Source organism: Fukomys damarensis, unplaced genomic scaffold, assembly GCF_012274545.1.
Source record: "Fukomys damarensis isolate Sample0158 unplaced genomic scaffold, DMR_v1.0_HiC HiC_scaffold_16, whole genome shotgun sequence".
NCBI classification, from domain to species: domain Eukaryota; kingdom Metazoa; phylum Chordata; class Mammalia; order Rodentia; family Bathyergidae; genus Fukomys; species Fukomys damarensis.
Window position 1 is genome coordinate 44,042,130 of NW_022900928.1, and position 6,713 is coordinate 44,048,842.

General features: G+C 34.9%; 1 protein-coding gene across 3 annotated transcripts in view; it reads right to left on the minus strand.

Annotated features, from left to right (window-relative positions):
• The window catches only part of Slc36a4 (solute carrier family 36 member 4), a 108,606-nt gene that overhangs the window by 33,538 nt on the left and 68,355 nt on the right, over positions 1-6,713 (minus strand). The window contains exon 1 of one of the 3 annotated variants that reach the window (XM_010633701.3): positions 6,226-6,317. The exons of the other annotated variants lie outside the window; for them this stretch is intronic. The gene's annotated coding sequence lies outside the window, so the exon portion shown is untranslated. Of the gene's footprint in view, positions 1-6,225; positions 6,318-6,713 lie in introns of those variants that run through there. 3 annotated transcript variants of the gene reach the window in all.

Consider the following 6,713-nt stretch of genomic DNA (forward strand, 5'->3'; position numbering starts at 1 on the left):
CTCGGGACCAGGGATTGAACTCAGGACCTGGTGCTTGCGAGGCAGGTGATGAACCACTGAGCTAAATCCCCGGTCCTAAACAACCTATTTTTAAATCATGTCTGCAATTCATATAGAGATTAAAATTCATTAAATTATCAAAAGTTCCAAATGATGGCATCCAAATTAATGTGTTTATTATCTCAAAGTTCTAAAGGATATTGAAGTCTGAAATCAAGTTGTTGAGAAGTTGGTTCCTTCTGAGGGCTGGGATAAATGCTCTGTTCCAGGCCTCTTTCCTTACCTTGGAGATGCCCATCTTAATGTTCACTCAGATTCCCACAAACAAGATAGCTAGGCTGTCAATTATTCTTAATAAACTTACACTGTTTACAACTGTCTTACTTAGTTTTAACAGTATAATCCCTGTGGTTACACTTTTTCCTAATTCTTAAATTTATTCTTTTTCTTTTATATTGTCCAGGAAACATTAAACAATTACTGAGAAAAATACTTTTTCATACACATATATTTATTTGCTTTAAATCCATTATATTTGAAAATCTTAATAAAATGTAATTATTCCAGGGTTTCTTTAACCTCTCACAATAGGATTACAGAGGTTATTTAAAAAGCTGAAACTAAGAGAAAAATGCTTCTTAACAATGTTAAGAATTTAAGAAGTACATAATTATATATTGTTTGGATTCTACCACTAAAGCAGAAGTATGCAATGTTCTATGTTAGTAAGTTCTACCTATGTGTTTACATTTTTAAAAGCAACTGAGAAAAATCTGTAAGACATTCCCTCCAAGTTTCATTCTACATTATTGAAGCAGCATTACATACTAAGAAATACATATTTCTTTAAGTAAACTAAGAATAAAGTGATAAGATTTTAGGATTATATATTAGCTTGAATGATACAAAATAGTTCTCAAATCTAAAGAATAAATTAAAAGACAGCCAAATAAAAGTATCTGAAAAATACCTATGTGCTCAAGAAAATGCATCTTTAAGTAGTAGAAAGATATCTATTAATAAATCGAATCAGTTGGTCATTTGTAACTTTTAGAAGCTCCAGGTAATACTAAATACAATGCTAAATTGTAGTGTGTTCTAAATTTAGACACAGAGTAAATACAGTAATATTGTTTTCTTATAATTAACTCTAATTTTTTAGGAGTGGTATTAGTATTGGCATTGGTCATGAAATTGACATTTCAAGTTTGAATGTACTGCCTGCTGAGAAATAGGTTGCTTTCATGTGGCTGGAAATGAAGGTGTGAGTAGTATACTGTATAAGATTAAGTTGTAAAGCTTGAATAGCTTTCACACCAGTCTTATCAAGAACTAAAATCCCTTTCCTATGAAAGGTTTCTGGCTCAGGCTCACTGCCAAATTATATGCAAGTTGTGAGGTGGCTTAAGGAATCAGCATCCATCCTCTCTGGAACAACCCTCTTATGGCATTCTCAGAAAGATGTGTAGATGAAAAAGAGTTTTTCCTGGCATAGTAAATTTCCATAGCTTAGTTACTGATTTGCTATGGTAAACTAAGGAGGGTAGATTAAGATAACTTTTGTGCACATCAGTACCACATGAAGAGCACACTACAGGAGCTCTATTCAGAGAGGCACAAGCCTTGCCAAATTTTACAAATCTCTGGTCTTTTAAAAGAACCTCTCAACAGACTGTCATCACTTTCTTACCAATATCTAATGGACAACAGCCCTTCAATGCAAAAGGTCTGTGCCTCCTGTTAAGAGGTCATTATTTTCTATTCAATTTCACAAATATTATTGGAACCCAATTGATATATGTTAATCGTTACTATATTCTTGAAACAATTACTAAAACAAACAAAAAGAAAACACCTGCCCCCCATCAGCTCAAACTTATTTTTTAGCTTATTTCTCTGGAAAGAGTCCATAAATAAGCCAAGACTGTAAGTAGAGCAGAGATAAAGTACAGTGTTCAGTCCTAAGAGAAAACAGGGCTTGACACCCTGTAATTTTAGAACAGCCAAAGTAGGCCTCCCTGAGAAAGTGGCATTTTAAAGACCTGAAAGAGGTACAAAAGTAAGCAAGGTAGTTATCTGGGGGAGAGCTATCCAGGATGCAACAAGAACAAAGGCAAAGACTAATGTATTTAAGGAACGGCAAGGATGCAAAACAGTTAAAAAGGAGTGAGGAGTATGGGAATACTAGAGGTATGAGAGAGGTCCCAGAAGACAGATGCTATATACCCTTGGGGACTATGATTCTCAGTGACATGAAAAGCCACTAATACAGTGTTGTCCAACAAAAGTATATTGTGAACCACAAACATAATTTCAATTTTCCTAGTAACCACATTTAAGAAAAAGAAACAGGAAAAATTAATATCAATAGTATTTTATTTAACTCCATATAGCCAAAATATTATTTCAACATGCAATCAACATAAAAATTAATATATTTTACCTTCTATTTTTTTCCTTATTAAGTATTTGATACCTGTTATGTATTTTACACTTCCAACATATTACAACTTAGACAAATCACATTTCATGTGCTAAATATTCACATACACCTAGTGGCTACCTCACTGGACAGTACACACTGGCAAATTTTGAGCACAAGCGTGACATCATCTGATCTCCATCATAAACAGGTTCTTCTAGGTCCATTTTTTCACGTGTAAAGTGGGACTACTAACTTCTACCTTACAGGCCTTTTGCACAGGACAGAAGCCAAGTCCATGGCACACAAGTAATCAATTGTACTAGTTGTCTTTCTCTTGCTACATGACATTAGAAATAAATTATGCTTTATAGAATTTTTAAAGATCACTGTGACAAGAAGTTAGAACTTTGTGAAAATTTCTAATTCAGAGCATTTACAAGCTATGAATTATGGTATAAGATTGAAGATACAAAGATACCCAAAATATGTTATGCCAGACAGAAATGAAACTAGTGGAAGAGATAATACTTGAAAATCCATTATGGTAAAGTTTTAACAGAGTTGAAAATATATGAAGTAAAATGTGAACTTTCTCCACCAAGTAGTTAAAACTTACATAAACCAAGGTATATTACACATAAAGTCTATTATTTGCCAATGTTTTGATATAATTTCCAGCCAAATACTAAATTGGTTATGTCTAAAACAAAAGCTGTGATCAATATACGTAAAAATTAATAATGCCTTGTAAAGCAGAATACTGTTAAGCAATCGATATGAAAACTTCTAGACATCATTATTTCTATTTAGAAGTAGAAGATTTAGACAAAAAAGAAGCAATAACTTGATTCAATATTATAAACTATACACATAACATATGATGTGTCTCAATCTTAAGTCCTTAGTGTAAATTCAACTTAAATTCCAAATTGTAGACAGAATAAAGAAAAATCACATTAATTTAGCAATATGTATTAACAACTTAAAATATTTATTGCTTTGTCCCCTATTAATTCCACTTTTGATAAGACAGTAGTAAAGAAAAGAATTTCTGCACAAAAATATTAACTGAAATATTAAAACTGTTAAAACTCTGGAAACAACCTAAATTGCAACAATCAGGAAATTGCTAAATTAACTATGGTACACGTACTTTATAAAGTAGTACAGTGACACTAAACTATGGTTTTGAAGTCTGACTAAACCAGGAAAATATGTATCACATGCTCAGTGGAAAAAATGTATATTCACAGTATGACTGCAGTAACATTTTTAAGTTAAATAGAATAAAGGGAAGAAACATACCATAATGCACATTAACAAGAATATTAAGGAACAACTAATTCATTTTTCTTTGTTTCTCTGGAAAATGTATTGCCTTTATTATACTAGAAAATAAAGGAATTAACTTAGACTTTAGCAATAAACTAAAAGAAAACATAGTTTCTGTTTAAAAAAAAAAATACAGTATCGGGTCACGGATTTAGCTCAGTGGTGCTACCGCCTGCCCCACAAGCACAAGGTCCTGAGTTCAATCTCAGAACCAAAATAACAACAACAACAAAAACAATATTGCCACCTGAATCTATACACTGCTATCTAAACAGAAAATGAGAGTAAGTGTTCATTTCTGAGGTGGAAAACACCTGCACAAGAAGAAATCCTTCCCCTTGTCTATGGAATGAAGTACAGAATTTAAGCTTAAGGAAATATCTCTACCAGTGCTCTCCACATTTTAAAAGTTCCTTTCTAAATTAAATAATATTTGGTCATTGTAGAAAATCAAAAAACATATAAAGGATATTTTTATATTAAAAATTACCTTGCCATCCAGAAACTACTACTCTTGACATTTTACCACACACACATACACATACATACACACATAAACATACACACACACACACGCTCCAACATGGTCTCAGTCCCGTCTTTAAGTGCCACCTATATACTGATGACTTCTAAATATCTATATTGAGACCAGACCATTCAGTAATTCTAAATACAAATTTAATTTCCTCAACAACGAATTTGATTCCTAAACTGACATCTCCAGTATCACATGCCCCAAAATGAATTCATTTTCACCACCGAACTTTCTCCTTCTATGACTCTACCCGTCTGTACTACTTATAGTTATCTATTGCTTTAGAACAAATTTATGGCTCTTGTAGGGAGGCCTCAGTGCCATGCAAAATAAATTTTTCCTTAGGGCTAATTGAGTATCCTCCAATGTGACATCTGGCTTCTCCCCACATGAATGACCCTAAAAGAGAATAAAAGAGCAAGGTACAAGGTGTATGACCTAGTGTTGGTTATACATACATGACTTCTAATCAGAAGCAAGTTACTAAGTTGAGCTCACATTCAAAGGAAAGTAAATTAAGTTCCTCCCCATAAAAAGAGAAACTTGAAAGATTGTAGACATTATAAAACCATTATAACATTTCAGTTAATGACAATTTCGTTCTTCTAGATACTCAGGTCCTTGGAGTCTTCCACTCTCTTCTGCATTACTCTCAATCTTTATTCAATCTGTTAGGAAATCATGCTGGTTCTATTTTCAATGTTTAAAACCTAACCTTTCCTCCCTACTCCCACTGTTATTAACATACTATCCTACTATTGAAGGCTACAATATCTCTTTCTTAAATTACTGAAATGACTTCCTGCTTCACTTCTGCACCTTGCAGTCCATTCAGCAATGCAATCCTCTAAAAACTGAGTCAGATCATGTCACGGACCCTACCTTCACATTTCATTTCCCTGGTTTTTTATAGCATTTTCACCTAACATACTGTAAAATTAAATGCTTTTACTGTTTATTATCTGTCTCCTTACTAAATGTAAACTTCATGAGAGCAGAAATATTGATCTGTTTTGTTCACAATGTACCCCAAGCCTCCAGAAGTTTAATGAACGTGAGTTAATGAACACACGTAACTTTAAAAAACTAAACAAAGTGAAGCCCTTTTTTAGTTAATAACATGTATATGTTGAATAGTTTTTCATATCACTTTTAATGGCTAAGCACTAGATGACCATACAGTTAAACCACAATTTATCCAATTTCCATTCATTGGACATCTACGTAGTTATAAGCTTTTCTCTATTATAAATGCTTGCATAAATATTTATTACGTGATTTATTTCCCTGGGAAATATTCTAGAAGTAAAATTGCTGGGTAAAAGTGTATGTACATTTTAAGGGTAGATGCATTATCCACCAACAATGCATGAGAAAACCCATTTCTTCACTTCACTGAGACAGGTTGTTAATGAACCTGGATTCATACACGTATGTGGGTTCTGTCACTGAACCTAAAATTACTGTATCTGCATAAAAGGGATAATAATAGAAATTGCCTCACAAAAGTGTTGCTAGGATTAAAGGAGATGATGCATGAACAGTGCACTTAGTACACTGCTTGGACACAATAAACATTCAATAAAGTATTAAATTTATTGCTTCTACGATTATTATGACTTGAAAGAAATAAATTGCAAAATGCCCTGAACAATGTCACAGAAGTATCAGCCTATTGCTTACATATAATAAGGCGTTTTTCAAAAAATTCCACTTTTTTGAAGACTATGTTTAATCTTCATCACTGAATTTATAATATGCTTAACTACGGTGCACATAACTGGGAAGACAGCCACTGTACCGCCCTGACCCTTCTGTTTTGTGACAGAGGCAAACATTTCCAGCGCTAAGAGAACCGACCAGAGGAAAGTTGGTAAACAAACTCTGGCAAGAGAAGTAGCTACAAGTCTCTACTGTTCATTGTAATGCTCACCTCCTGTTCATATACCTGGGGCAGAAGGACGTAAAATAAGAATTCATCTCCAGACGCCTTGCAGATAAGCTGCAGCGTTTGAAAAGTAGAACAATGACAACTTCCTTAGAGCATCATTGGAAAAAAAGCATAAGAGACAGCGCAGGCTCCCTCCTGCCTTTGACGTGTGCACACAGCACAGCTCCCCACCCCCAAAACACACACGCGCGCGCGCGCCCATATGACACCCTTCAGGCCCAGCCTTTTCTCCCGTCCACCCTCTCTGGTCCGACAACCAGTCCCCGAGAGGGCGCTGACCCAGGAGTCAATCAGCAACCACGCCCAGATTCATGCGTAGGTCCCAAGGTGTTCTGCTGGGTTTAAATTCAAACCTGTACCAGACCCACAACTCGAGAGTCTACACACACACGCGCGCGCGGAACGCGGCCCACGAATCTCCCTGCCCAGCCCGACTGAACTCGCACCCGGATGCCGCGGCCGCATCCGCC